The 15,715-nt window shown below is 46.0% G+C and overlaps 1 protein-coding gene across 2 annotated transcripts in view; it reads left to right on the forward strand.

Moving 5' to 3' along the window:
- Window positions 1–3,540: 3,540 nt before the first annotated feature.
- The window catches only part of arhgef28a (Rho guanine nucleotide exchange factor (GEF) 28a), a 535,445-nt gene continuing 523,270 nt past the window's right edge, over window positions 3,541–15,715 (forward strand). For both annotated transcript variants that reach the window (XM_041186008.1, XM_041186009.1), the window contains exon 1: window positions 3,541–4,028. The gene's annotated coding sequence lies outside the window, so the exon portion shown is untranslated. The remainder of the gene's footprint in view (window positions 4,029–15,715) is intronic.

Below are 15,715 nucleotides of genomic sequence, written 5' to 3' on the forward strand. Positions count from 1 at the left end.
GAAATGTTTTGGAATGTTCTTCCAGATATTTTATGAATAAAGTATATATTTTTTTAAAAATGCCTCTTATATCACTGAGTGGGCAGTACTGTACTTAGTCCCTTATTAACTCTATATGTGTCAGGCACCTATACTACAAAGACCATCATCTCCTGCAAGTTCCCTTCCAAATCACATGCCCATCTGACTTAGAAACATATCACTGTTCTTTCATTGGCATTGGTTCAATGGTTTGTTTTGCAAAAATATACTTTATTCATAAAATATCTGAAAGAACATTACAAAACATTTCAAAATGGCCATCACAAAGAGTGCAATAATGTTCAGGTTTTCCATATAGACCATGTCTCACCCTGACGTGCTTCAATACAATCAAGGGACATTACAAACATTGGTCATTACAGACAGTCCGACAGTGCAATGGTATTTAAAGCTGCCTATATAGATCATGTTGCATTCTGAGGTGTTCAATACAATTGTGATACATGTAATATTCACTGCATACATTCAATGTGAGTCATACAGCCCAAGGAGCCTATACAATTCCCAGCCCCTCAGTGCACTATGGCTGAACGGTCTTAGACAGCGATATTTTCGCATTGTATTTTTGTGGCAGCTGCCCCAAGCTTTAGTGCATCCCTCAACATGTAGTCCTGGACCTTGGAATATGCCAGTCTGCAACACTTGGTCGGGGGCACCTCTTTGGACTGGAAGACCAACAAGTTTCAGGCAGACCAAAGAGCGTCGTTCATTGAGTTGATGATCCTCCAGCTGCAGTTGATGTTTGTCTCGGTGTGTGTCTCTGGGAACAGCACGTAGAGCACTCAATCCTGTGTCACAGAACTGCTCAGGATGAACCTCGACAAAAAGCACTGCATCTCTCTCCAGACCTTCTTTGCAAAGGTACATTCCACAAGGAGGCGAACAACGGTCTCTTCCCCACCACAGCCACCTGTAGGGAAACGTGAGGAGGGGTTGAGGCTCCTGGCATGTAGGAAGGATCTGACAGGGACAGCCTTTCTGACCACCAGCCAAGCTACCATCCTGTTGGTTGTTGAAAAGTTATGGCGATGAGACATTCTGTCAACTGACTTTGACAGTCTGCTCGGTGAACTATCTCACAGGATCCACAATCTCTTTTTCCCATAGGACCTCTAGGACCTTACTGTAATCACCATGGTCAAAGGTGTTTCTCTGCATAAATTTTTCCACGAGGGACAGGTGGTACGGCACAGTCCAACTACTTGGAGCGTTCCGTGGAGCATGGTCAGACTCATCCTTCGCAACACGGGAGACAAGTAGAACCTCAACACGTAGTGACACCTGGTGTTTGCGTACCGAGGGTCTATGCACAGCTTGATGCAGCCGCACACAAAGGTGGCCAACAGTATGAGGGCAATGTTGGGCATGTTTTTTCCTTTATCTAGAGGTTTGTACATTGTGTCCTGCAAACAGTGTCCATTTTTGACCTCCAGATAAAGCGGAAGATGGCTCGGGTGATTGCCACAGCACTGGAGTGAGGAATAGGCCAGACCTGTGCCATGTACAGCAACACCAAGTGTGCCTCACAACTGATGATCAGGTTCTTACCCACAATGGAAAGGGAGCTACTTGCTCCTTCCAGTTTCTAATGCATGCCCTGGTCCCGCCGAACCATATCCCCAGCACCTTCAGTCCATCTGACCTGACAGGGAAGGGGACAAAAAATCAGTCAGGCCAGTTCCCAAAGAACATGGCCTTGCTCTTGTTGTGATTTACCTTGGCACCCAAGGCCAGTTTGAACTGGTTGCAGATGTTGATCAGTCCACACACCGACTCCGGATCCGAGCAAAAGACGGTGACGTCATCCATGTACAGGGAGGCTTTGACCTGAGTGCCTCCACTGCCTTGGATCGTTAGTCCTCTAATGCCCAGATCCTTCCTGATGGGCTCAGCAAAGGGCTCTATGCAACACATGAACAGGACAGGGAAGAAAGGCGGCCCTGCCCGCCTCCAGATTTAATTGGAAAGATTTCTGACTCCCACCCATTGATTGAAACTGCGCTACCGATGTTTGCGTAGAGCAGTTGGATTCAATTGCGGATTCCCTCCCCAAGCCCCATTTTGCAGAGCACATCCACAATGTAGGTGTGTGGTACTCTGTCAAAGGCCTTCTCCTGATCCAGGCTGATGAGGCAGGTGTCCACACACCTGTCCTGTGCATAGGCAATCATATCCCTGAGCAGCACGAGGCTGTCAGAGACCTTCCTGCCGGTTACAGTGCAGGTCTGGTCAGGGTGGATCACCAACTCTACAGCAGACTTGACCCGATTGGCGATGACCTTGGACAGAATTTTATAGTCCACATTCAACAGTGAAATGGGTCACCGATTTCTAATATCCTCCCTTTCCCCCTTGCGCTTGTAGATGAGGGTGATGATGCCTTTCCTCATGGATTCTGACATGCTGCCGACCAGAAGCCTACTCTTGTACACTTCTAGCAGGTCTGGGCTCAACCAGTCCCACAGAGCCGAATACAACTCAGCTGGTAAACCATCGCTTCCGGAAGATTTAATCTTCTCCAAGGACTCAAGGGCCTTAGTTCACCCAGAGTTAACGGTTTGTACAGACTCTTCCGTGTACTGTCATCTACGATCTCCGTGATAGAAGACAGGAAGGACTGGGAGGCCATGCGGTCTGTGGGCTTCAAGTCATACAATCCACATAAAAGGATTTGCTGATCCTCAAAATGTTGGGCTGCGATGGCTTTACTGAGCTGTCTTCTTCCTTCAGGCTTCTGATCACAGAGGTTTCTCTGTCTACCTTTTGGAAGAAGAAACATGAATACATCTCATCCTGCTCTACGGAGGGAACTCTGGACTGGAAATGACCTTGGAGGCCTCTGAGGCAAAGAACGAGAGGCTTGCTGGCTCTTCACCTCTTGGAGGTCCTCCTTGACATCGACCCCTATCGACTGCAGCTGGAGCAGGTTCGGCATGCTTTTCTGGGGTGGGGATATTTCCCTCTGTTCCTTTCTAGCCTTCTGAACACCTTTGAGGATGAACCCAAAATGGAACTGTTTCCCTAACAGCTCCCTGAGTGTACCTACATCACCCTGACTGCCGCATCAAGAGGGTGACTTACCAGCACCTTCTTAAGGGTAATTATGGTTGGGCAATAAATAATGGCTTTTTTTTAGTGATGGCCACGTCCCATGAAAGAATAAAAGAAAGTTACATGTTTAACTCCGGAATGTTAGCTGGAAAATGAACTCAGGCGAAAGATCTCGGCTCAAAGCATGCACAAGGGCCAACCAGAGCATCAAATGCTCAACAAATCAGGTGCCTGGATATTCTGCAACTGGTAGACCGGGTTGACCAATGAGGATACAGCCCGGATAGCGGATGTAGCCAATCATTTTATTTACTTTCCATGCAGCAGCCAATCGGGTCACCAAAGGTACTGTTTGCTGCCAATGAGCAGCGCTGGCTCTGGGTAGACAGGGTCTGTTGTTGCTCGTGGTCCGGAGCTGCCGGAGGCTGCGGGTGATTGGTGAGTTCTCAGTACGTTCACTCAGTTATTCCTGTGAACATGACCTCCCCGTTGTTTAAATGACACGTTGCATTAGTTAAGTCTGTGGGAGACGACAAAAGTTGTCGCCGTCTCTTTGTACCTGAGGCACTTTTATCAGGTGCAACCAAGTGTGACGACGAGCTGTCACCGATTGCCTGCAAAACAAGAAGTTGCGAGGAAAACTCCCTGACAACGGAGCCTGTGGCGTTTGGCTGAAGCGAGTGGTGTTTGCTCACTTGTCTTGTTTTTTTAAAGCGTTCAGTAATAGTCGGTGACGTGTGCAGCCTGCATGTCTCCGAGTTTTGTCCACCTTCTGAGAGATGCCAAGAAGCCATCAATGTAAACAGTGAAATATGGATGACATGCCTGAACTCTCCTGAGTCGAGACGTGGAGCAATTGTTAGCGGAGGTTGTGAGCGCTCCCGGAGTACCGTCGGAATCGTTGACTTTCGGAGAACCGAGACTTTTTTTTTCAGGTATGTGACCGGGAGCTCTGCAAGTTCTCCCTTTCACTAAGTGAAGGCTCCAAGTGTGGCAAAGCTTTGTAAAGGACTCTAGCGCAGGGTCGAAGCACCAATTGTGTTCTAACAAAAAATTGATATGAAAAGCCGAAAGTTTTTTGTTAAAAGGAACAAAACTAATTGAAAACAAAGGGCTTGGGCCAATGACTTCTATTTGCAGCGGTGCTAGGATTTCTCGTTTTGATCGTGAATTCTTCCTTAACGAAGCATGGATTACTGAGAGCGGAGGTGCTTGAGTAGTGTGGCAGGTCAGCATCACTTTGGAGGAAGTGTGTCAGCGTTAGGGATAATTATGACTTGATTTTCGGAATTATCGTATAAAAGTAATGTAAACTCCGTTTGGTCCGCCCAATATGAGTTTATTAAAGCTCACTCATTTTCATCTTTTCTTCTGTTTCCCTCTTTCAATTCATCTAGTGTAAACCTGAATAAGAAATTGGGGTTGCGTTTGAACTTGGCATCAAGTTGCATGCCAACGGGCCATGTCACACGTGATGCCAGGAGCAACCACTTTCATCTCACCTCTTTAGTTCAGCATTTCCAGCACTTTCTATTTTTTATTTCACATTTCCAGCATCTACAGTATTTTGCTTTTATTCTGGAGTTCAGCTCTTGGTGATTGGACCAAATCTGAAATGAGGTCTGGAGTCAGTTGGTCTTGGCAGAACCCAAACTGAGCATTGACAAGAAAGTTATGGGTGCTACTTGATGGTGCTGTTGGCGACTTGTTTGCATCACTTTGATGATTAGCAGTAGACTGATGGAGTGGCAGCTGGCCAGATTGTATTCGTCCTTGTGTACCTCAACAATTTTCTGTATTGTCTTGTTGATGCCAGTGTTGTAGCTCTGCTGGAACAGTGTGGGCAAAGAGTCAGCTAGTTCTGGGCCACAAATCTTCAAGACTCTACCAGGTTGTTGTTGCATGGGCCTTCTCGATGTCCTCTGAAGTCTGACGTGGAGCGAATTGTGTTTGCTCCATGTAAATCTAATCCAACTATCCACTGATCACTCTCTGTAACATTTATTGTTCTGCTTTTCTTCATGCAATGTTCTTTTAAAAGAACTTAGAGTTTGCTTCAACAACATTTGGTAGTGGAGAACTACAAATTTTAACTAGTTTGTGTAAGCAAATTTTCTAACCTCCCCAAATATTTTCATAATTATCTTAAATGGTACCCTCTCATTAATATCTTTGCAACCAGATGAGACTATCTATCTCTATTCAGGTCAACTTAATTGAAAGATAAATTAAGCAAGAAGCTGTTGCTCAGGTACAAAGTAAAGCTTTTTTTTGGAAAAAATTACAGGCTAAGTGTTTATCGTGGTTGAGTGCAATGCAGCCTCTACTATAATGAAAACCTCATGTCATCATGTTCATGCTTGATGGATTTTTTTTTCATGTACACCAAGTATTTAAAGTAGCAATATCTTTAAGGTTTTATGAATGTTTGAGTGCGATTCAGACTGAATAGTTTCTCCCACTGCCCCTGCACCCACACAAGCCTTGTTAAAATTGCCTCTTGGCTTTGTCCTGCGTTTTCTGCATTGTGGCCTGTTTTCCCAGCATTGGTGTTCCTCTTTCCTTCTCTGGTTTGTTCTGTGTTGCTCTGGAATTTCCTCCATAAACATCTCTGCCTCTCTACCTCGCTTTCCTCCTTTGAGACACTCCTAAAAACCTGTTTCTTTGACCAAGCCTTTAGTCATCTGGTCTAATATCTTTGTTTTGTTTTATAATGTCCCTGTAAAGTGCCTTGGAGCATTTTATTATGTTAAAGGTGCTATATAAATACAAATTGTTGTTGTATCTAACTCTCCTGTCTCATCTCCTGGCACTGTATCAGATCCTTTAGCTCTTTGTTAATCACCCTGGCACTTTCATGCTGATTTCTATTCTGTTCCCTTTTCTTGTGGCAATGGTTCTTTTCTCATCTGACTTCTTTGCTGTTTTGTCACACATTTTTGACTCAATGCCATCACCATTTTGTTAGCTGCTTATCTGCTAAGTTGCTGAGAAACTTGCCTTACTGATCCTGTCTTCCCTATCCCGTGATGAGTTTTAATCCATGGCATGACTGAAATGAGAATAAGGAATACATGCAAAATTGTGTCCTATCACTTACCATGTAGTGCACAGCACAGAAGCACCAATGAAATGTACTACCACACCACAAAAAACTCCTATCATTTTGGCATAAAAGTGTTGTGATAGGTCTTAATTTCAGGATTAATCAATAAAAATGATTTTAAATGTAACATTATTTGTAAAAAAAAACAAAGGATTAATGAAACAAAGAGGGACAAAATAAAAGTTAAAGATACAACATTTGTGTTGGCAAAATGAACGATATGTGCATTTTTAATTCTTAATGTTCAGCCTTTTAACAATTTGATCATTTTTGATCCTATTGTGGTAGGAAAAAGGGGCCAGATTGTCAGCAAATACGGCTATTTGCAATGTAGTACGAATGGAGTTGTGACTGTTTTTCTCTATCATAATTCTTTTTCAGATCTTCTTGAAGATTTGGATAGAATCCATGCAAATATAACCAGAAATTTAAAAATGAGTGAGAAATGGATCAGAAACTAAGAGGAGAAAAAGAGAAATGATGATGCAAGTGATATGCCTGAGCTGGGAGTGGGGGTGGTGGGGGGTTGGTGGTACAGGTCTTGAAAAGACAGTGGGAAATACTGGTGGTTGACATTTTTGGTTGTAATTATACTCCTGGAAACTCTGATTTTAAACTTTTCATGTTTTTGTGCCTTGTTACTTTTTCTTTAAATGACAGAACTGGATCCCAGGATAACATTCTTCTTTACAGGATGAATTTTGTATTTACCTGGCTCAAATTGTAAATATTAATTTCTGAAAGAGCAGCCAATTCCTTCAGGTTACTTGGTAAAAGCAAAATACTGCGGATGTTGGAAATCTGAAACAAAAATTGCTGGAAAAACTCAGCAGGTCTGACAGCATCTGTGGTTACTTGGTACGTCTGAAAATATTACTGTCTGGCACTGCTAGTATTGCTTGTAACTTTCAGCTTGTTTGTGTATCTTGTATGTTTGAAAATGTGCAGATGCTGAAAACTGTAAAAAGGATTCAGCACCAAGAGGGTTAAAGGTGTAGCTCAGGCAATGCTTCAGAAGGAAAACCAAGGGATAATGCATAGCATTACATGAGGCAAATCAAAACAAGGACAGGCTCAAAGGATTGTGAACACATTGCCAAACTGCAGATTTATTCACTGTTAAATGGAAGGTACTGGAAAGCTCTTAAGTCAGAATTGCACTCTATTATTCTCATGCCTGCCTTACTTTCACAATTCTCCACAAGTAACAGTGCAAAATGCAAGAGCGTGGGAATGGACTGTACGTGCATGGACTGTATATTAGTGACTGGGATGCTTGGTGTACCCTATGGATTTGTCCATTAAGTATAGAGAACTTTGTATGGTTTTGATGGAGCTAGCTACTAGCATCAGGTAATGGTGGTTAGTTTGAGCGGGGCCATAACACAATCACTTGGTTTCAGGCAAAACCAGAAAAGTGGAACTTCTGTCTGAATCCTAGGCTGGGATTTTCCATTCTGGGCCTAAGTCCCGTGCCATGGGCGGGAACCGGGAGTGTTTCCCACCGGAGAAGCTGGTGAGAATTTGCGGTGAATTGTGCAATGCTGGCCTAATTAATAACGCAGCTGGGGGTTTCCTGACATATTATGCGGTGGGGCGGCCTACTGTTCTATCCGGGCACCATATTTAAAAGGCGCCCAGGCATCAACCTCTTTGTCACGAACCCACCATAGAAGAAAGGGATGGCCTGGTGATCACCGGGAGCAACAGATTCAGCAATGCTTCCCTCGATGTGCTGTTCAATGCAGTGGAGGCCAGGAGGGGTGTCCTGTACCCTGAGGATGGAGGAGGAGGCTAAGCCATGTGATTAACCCTGCATGTGAGGAAGTCGCCAGGATGGTTAGTGCTCCTGGCCTCCACTGGAGGAGTGCGCTGCAGTGCTTGAAACAGGTGAATGACCTCATCTGTGCCACCAGGGTAAGTGAACCCTTAACTGCTCACACTTACCTCACTGAATGGTAGAGCGGACTTGGGCCTCAGTGGCAAGGGCACCATCCATGCGGCCCATGCATAAAAGAGCTGCTCACCGTGATATGATGATGCTTCATAACCCCACTCCATTCCATCTAGTCTGCAGATGGAGAGGCCATTGTGGATCCCTGACCTGTCCACACAGAGAGCTCAGATGCTGTGTGGGGGTTGGGGGGGAGGGAAGGGGGCCAGGCATTGAGGGCACCAGCAAGCATTGCTAATGACGTGCATCCATGAGCCTTATCCTTCTATCTGCATGGGCTCATCACTCTGGAGGGTGCTGCCCCTGAACCCATGTGGACAACCTGCAGTGCATCAATCACATGGCACACAATCCAGTGAGCTATTTGTGAGAGTGGAAGCATGAGAAAGATATCTAAAACCCAATTGCTCTCAACTCCTCTTTGCAGGAAAAGTTAGGGCACAACAGGGAAAGAGAGACAGAAAGAGAGAGTGAAGACTGGAGGGAGCCCGCCTTGACCTGAGGATCCCTACAGGATTTGAGGAGCAGCCAGCCCAGCTGGCAGGGGAGGAACCAGACCGAGCCTGTGCAGATGGGGCAGTTGGTGGGCAGCCTCCATCCAATCCAGTAAGGACATATGCATAATGTAGTCACATAGAAACCTAATGGTCCGGCGTTCCTTCATGTTGGAGGCAGCTCATGCAGTCACTCGTGCTCAGCTTTCTCACTTACAGATGCTAGCAGGAAGAGGGGAAGGCCAGAAGAAGAAACCCTGTCCAGCAGGTCCTCTAGCCCACAAAGGACCAAAGATATTGGGAGGGAAGAAGGAAGTGCATCTGTCAAACCGTCACAGCAGTCACCTGCGCTCCCTGTCAGCCCAGAGACATACACCTCAGCGGGTACTAGATTTAGTTCAGGCAGGGTCTCACGTTCTGGTGGTCACCGTATGGACGTGTGTCTGCAGCAGGAGGAGGCAGGGTTAGCCGTGCTCACTGGCACTTGGAGGACTGCTGGGGAAGAGGCGATGTCCAAGTCGAATGATGAGCCTCTGGGATTGGCCTTGCCCGAGCTGCTGTAAGAGGCGGGGGAACATAGGCAGAGGTGGCAGAGGCCCTCAGCAGAATAGGACATGAGGCAGGGGAGTCCGTCCGCCTGCTCTCATGACACGGTTCCAATCTGTGATCGCATGCAGGCCTCCACAGGGAGGATGGCAAACGCCAAGGAGAACCTCGTCCAGTAGAATGCCCAGTTTCTGTCGGAGATGCACGCAGACCTCATGCTACTGTTGTCGCCATGGGTGAGATCTTGCTGTGGCTGCGCGAGATGGGGGTGGGGCACCTTGATCTCCCTCCAGGTGCCCCTTCTTCCCGAGGAGTCAGGTAGGGGTCCTTGGAACCAAAAGGAGGAGGAGCAGCTGGTGGACACCCCTGGGACTCCACTCAGATTTCTCTGAGGGTGTCTGGCCCTTTGGAATCCCCGTTGCCTTCAGCTTCATCCTCTGTGGTTGCAGATGGAACAGCTGCCCCAAAGCAGGATAGCCAAAGTAAGCCGGTCCCCTCCAGGCCTTGGGCCTCCAGAAGACGCCCGCCAAGGTCATCCAAGACAACAGGGTAAACAGCTCAGCAGGCTGCCTCCACCCTTGCTGTGGATGTCGGGGGAGCATCTAGAAGATGTGGTAGGGAACGAAAGATTAAGAAGATATGATTTCACGTGGTTGCATGTGTGCACTATCATTGTTAATGTTCTTACTCTCTTGTAAAAAGACAACACTTGCACGTTAATGACGTTTGATGTAGTTTAACTGCAATATGTAGTCCTTAAACCTATGCGAATCCATCTCCTCCGCCTGATCATGCCTCCCAGCCCTCCCAACATCTTCAGGGGGCATCCGAGGCTGGGTCTATGGCCCTGGAATGATGCATGTGCAGGGAGGCAAGGATCTTTTCCAGGGCTCTTTGCGAGCCATGTGCAAGAAGCCTCTTGCGCACGTTGAGCCTTTGCCCTTCACGCGCTCATCTGTTGAAATGCCTTAGCATTGTCATACTATGTGCTGGGGTTTCCCCTCAGTTGTCCAGTTGAGTTGTCCTGTAGCTCTAGCCACGCCCGCTGACCCAACTCTCATGGGTCAGCATCTCGAGATCTCCACCTCGAGGCTCTGGATAGTTGCAAGTGGCCTGTGACTTTTCAGGTTGAGACTTGAGACCAACACCTTCCAACCTCTCCCTGTGACCCACATCATTTTATCCCCCCCTCCCAACCAGATAACTGTTGACCCTCCTGTGTGACCTTAGACCACTGTACAACACTCACCCATTACTTTCTGTCCCATGCAGGTGACTGTCCTCTTACCTTCCTGAGGACAATGGACATGCCCCGCCACCCCCACCCCACTCCATCCTCCCAACCCCCAGAATCCAGTTTTGCTCCTGTGTCCCCTCCAACAACCTCATTACAGCACAGAAGGAGGCTATTCGGCCCATCATGTCTGTGCCGTTCAACAAAGGTCTGACTACACTAATCCCATTTTCCAGCGCTTAGCCCATAGCCCTGGAGGCTATGGCAAAGCAAGTGAATATCTAAATACTTAAATGTTACTTGAGTTTCTGACTCAAGCACCCTTTCAGGCACCAGAGTCCCACCTTCAGCGTCTATTCACCTGTCATTGCAAGATCCTCACCCTCCCACCGTACCAGTTCCCACTGCCCGCTTTAAGCCTCACCACCCATTCTTATAAACAATTCCCTCAGTATGCCCCCCAGGACTCATCAGTTGAGACCCCACAAACCCCTTCCTCTGAATCCCTTTTCCCCTCCCCCCCATGCCTGTCCACACCTGCACACTCCGCCCCCTGACCGCACTCCACAAGGCCCTTTGCACCCTCCCGCTCCATACCACCTCCATCATTTCATGCTGGCGAGAAACTGACTTTTGAGTTCCCGCTGCATTGTCCCTCCCCGGCCGCCATTAAACCCACCACTGTTGGGACTGGGAAATCCCAGCCCTAGTCTTGTGTTACTACCCCCTTATAACGTGATGTGTGCAATTTATTTACTTATTTTTTGTTCATTGGCAGTTATAAATTCGACTGATTTTTTTCTAGTATTTCGAGCTCCAGTGGGTTTGATCAAAGTTTATAAATTGAAGGGATTAGGTTGTATTTATGTAAACCAATTATTTCCATTGAAATAGGTTAGAAAGAACCAGGGATCACACTTAGCTGTATGAGGGCAAAACGAGGCAGGAAATTAAGCAGTTGGTCTTTTCTCAGAGAATGCTGGACCTGTGGAGCAAGTTGCTAGTTCATGTGACGAATGCTGATTCCCTGTATTCTGTCAAGTGAGAGGTGGATCTGTTTCTGATTGAGGTGAAGGTCACCTTGTATAGCAGATGGGTGTGCTGTATTGTAAATCAGGGCCAGTGTTAACTCCTGAACTAGTTTTGATTACGTGTTTGGGTTGGAGAAGAATTTTCCATCAGATTTCCCTCCTAATTAGTCTGGGTTTACCATCTCTGGATATGGCAGGTTTTTCATCAGTTTCCTTTGCCTCGCAGGAGATTAAAAGGATTAAGATGGGCTGGGAATGCATGTCTTTGCCTGTGGGATAGACTGGATGGACTAGAAGGTCTTTTCCTGTTCATTTGTTTTTATGTGTTTACATTCTTGGAGTTGCACTGGTGAGTGCCATTTCTACACCTTTTGATAGTTGACAGCATTTATTTATATTATTACACTGAGGGCAAAGTGTTATAGTTTTTTTTTGAGGATGTGTAGTGAAGAATAGCCAAAGGAATCAGGATATTAAATTCTCTCTTCTGTTTATACATATACATAGGCCTTTTACACATATGTAAAAAGCAAGAGGGTAGCCAGGGACCTAGGCCCACTCAGGGACAGAGGTGGGAATCCGTGTGTGGAGCCAGAAGAAATGGGAGAGATACTAAATGAGTACTTCTCATCAGTATTCACCAAAGAGAAGGACTTAGTGGTCAATTTGTCTAGGGAAGAGTGTGTAGATAGCCTGGATCATGTTGAGATCAAAAAAGAGGAGGTGTTAGGCGTCTTGAAGAATATTAAGGTGGATAAGTCCCCAGGGCCAGATGGGATCTACCCCAGAGTACTGAAGGAGGCAAGGGAGGAGATTGCTGGGGCCTTGACAGAAATCTTTGTATCCTCACTGGCTACGGGTGAGGTCTCAGAGGACTGGAGAATGGCCAATGTTGTTCCATTGATTAAGAAGGGTAGCAGGGTTAATCCAGGAAATTACAGGCTGGTGAGCCTTACGTCAGTAGGAAATTATTGGAGAAGATTATTCATGACAGGATTTACTACCATTTGGAAGCAAATGGGCGTATTAGTGAGAGGCAGTATGGTTTTGTGAAGGGGAGGCCGTGTCTCACTAACTTGATCAAGTCTTTCCAGGAAGTGACAAAGATGATCGATGATGGAAGGGTAGTGGATGTTATCTACATGGATTTCAGTAAGGCCTTTGACAAGGTCCCTCATGGCAGACTGGTACAGAAGGTAAAGTTGCACGGGATCAGAGGTGAGCTGGCACGATGGATACAGAATTGGCTTGGTCATAGAAGACAGAGGGTAGCAGTGGAAGATTGCTTTTCTGAATGGAAAGCTGTGACTAGTGGTGTTCCGCAGGGATCAGTGCTGGGACCTTTGCTGTTTGTAGTATACGTAAATGATTTGGAGGAAAATGTAACTGGGCTAATTAGTAAGTTTGCAGACGACACTAAGGTTGGAGGAGTTGCAGATAGTGAAGAGGATTGTCAAAGGATACAATGGGATATAGATCGGTTGGAGACTTGGGCGGAGGAGTGGCAGATGGAGTTTAATCCGGACAAATGCGAGATAATGCATTTTGGAAGGCCTAGTACAGGCAGGAATTATACAGTAAATGACAGAACCCTTAAGTGCATCGATGGGCAGAGGGATCTGGGTGTACAGGTCCACAAGTCACTGAAAGTGGCAATGCAGCTGGATAAAGAGTTAGGAAAGCATAAGGCATGCTTGCTTTCATCGGCAGTTGTATTGAGTATAAAAGCTGGGAAGTCATGCTGCAGCTATGTAGAACCTTGGTTAGGCCACACTTGGAATATTGCATGCAATTCTGGTTGCCACATTACCAGAAGGATATGGAGGTGTTGGAAAGGGTACAGAGAAGGTTTACCAGGATGCTGCCTTGTCTGGAAGTTATTAGCTAAGAGGAGAGGTTGGAGAAACTCGGATTGTTCTCACTAGAGCGACGGAGATTGAGGGGCGACTTAATAGAAGTTTACAAAATTATGAGTCGCATAGACAGAGTAGATAGTCAGAAACTTTTTCCCAGGGTGGAAGAGTCAATTACTGGGGGACATAGATTTAAGGTGAGAGGAAAAAACTTTAGAGGAAATGTGAGGGGCAAGTTTTTTATGCAGAGGGTAGTGAGTGTCTGGAATTCACTGCCAAAGGAGGTGATGGAAGCAGGTACGATAGTGGTGTTTAAGAGGCAGCTTGACAAATACATGAATAGGATGGGAATAGAGGGATATGGACCCTGGAAGTGCAAAATGTTTTAGTTTGACAGGCAATATGATCGGTGCAGGCTTGGAGGGCCGATGGGCCTGTTCCTGTGCTGTACTTTTCTTTGTTACATGACATCGAAAGATCTTTTAACACATGAGCAAAATATTTCGTATGCGAAACAAGGGGCCCTAACTTCTGAGTTCCAGGACATCGTTTGGGGGATACCCCAAAGATGCACTGCTCCTGCAAGTTCACAGGTAAGGTTTCCATGGCAATTGCCTGGAGGTGCAATCTTCCCCTAAGCAATTGCTCTGCAGTGGGAACCATCCGAAAATGTGATTTAAATCTCAAACCTCTGATGGTTCCGACTGGCTTAAACCAATAGTTACCCAGAAAAAGTTAGAAGAATTAACACCTCTTCTAACTTCTGAGTAACTATTGCCCGGGCCCACACTGAGCCTCCCAACCCACCAGCAGCCTTTTCCTCCTCTCTCTCTCTCTCTCTCTCTCTCTCTCTCTCTCTCTCTCTCTCTCTCTCTCTCTCTCTCTCTCTCTCTCTCTCTCTCTCTTCCCCCCCCCCCCCGCCCCCAACCACCACCACCACCACCACCCCGACTTTCTCACTTCCATGCCCAAGTGACTACACCCCCGGCACGAACTTCCCAACCCACGGGATTCCCCCCATCCCCACAAGGACTCTTCCTCCCCATCCCCAAGGCCAGGCCCGACCGCCCCCCCCAGGCCCTACCTGACCTGACACACCCCCACCCAAAGGTGCAGCCTGAGCCAGCACCACTCCATCCCCCTGAGGGCTGACCCGACGCCCCTCCGCCGATGCACCCCCCCACACCCCCCAGCCAAATCCTACCCACTTACCATAGGCACATATCTTCTCCTTGGCCTGTCAAGGACCTTTAAACTCACCTGATTTACGGCAGCTAGTTATAAAAGGGGATGTGGCCTCCTTGCATCTGATAGAGATCCACTCGAGCCCCCGGGACTCGCTTCATTACTTGGATCTCGCCAGGCCTGAGTCGGAAGTTTTGTGTAAGAAGCTAGGAGCAGAGTGGCAATCCGACTCTGATTGGCATTCCAAGGAAGTTCAGGTCCAAGATGTCTATTTCTCAATTCCTCTTTGTATATCTTGACTACACAAGCTGTAAGAAAATAAAATAAGCACTGTGCATATATCAATAGCCTTTTCCCCAATGAAAATTGTTCATTATGATGGGTGCTTTAATAATACCTATCCAAAAACACACTGTCAGATATTGATTTAGGCCAGATTGTACTTCATATCTGGCTGACTGTAATGTTCACTGTTTGCAGTAGTTACTAGAGGGTGAAGGATTTCTTGCTAATTCGGGTCACATCTAACCTCATCCGTTAAACATATATACAAATGACAGTCCTGGAAGAGAAATAATATGGCTTCACAATTTAACTCCATATTTTAATTAAGACAAATCAAAAACTTTTTAAACTTGCTACTGTGTAATCTTCTGCAAGTTGTGGAAGTGGTGAACTATTTAAAAACAAAATCAAAATGCCATTTGCATGGTGTTTCGGTGATGTTCCATATGGTTTAGCATTACTTGTTTTGAAAGAGTCAAACACTTCCAGGCAAAATGACTAACTTTGTGGGCTGCTGCAATACGTTTATTTTTAACCAGAAGAATCGGCTGATTCTCTTGACTGGGAATAGTTTGATGACAATGGGTGCAAGAGGACTGTACAGCTGTTAGATATTTGGGTATAAAGTAAGCAGTGACTATATCTTTGTCATAGCATCATGATCTTGAGTGCAAGGTCAGTTTTTAACTAAGGCATTTCTGATAGTCATCCAGAATGTCAAGGTGTGAAGGATAATGTGAACTTTTGCCATTTATTCAGAGGTAAATATACTGGCAACTTCTATCTTTAACCTAATGCAAATATGCCTTAACATTGAGTAGTCTAGAGTTAATTGTTGACTTGTAACTTTGCTATTGAAGTAGTTGATGCTGCAGTACTGATTCATGTTGAATTTTCTGGAAAATGAATACAACTTGCATTAAGTTTCAAACTA

Source organism: Carcharodon carcharias, chromosome 4, assembly GCF_017639515.1.
Source record: "Carcharodon carcharias isolate sCarCar2 chromosome 4, sCarCar2.pri, whole genome shotgun sequence".
Taxonomy (NCBI): domain Eukaryota; kingdom Metazoa; phylum Chordata; class Chondrichthyes; order Lamniformes; family Lamnidae; genus Carcharodon; species Carcharodon carcharias.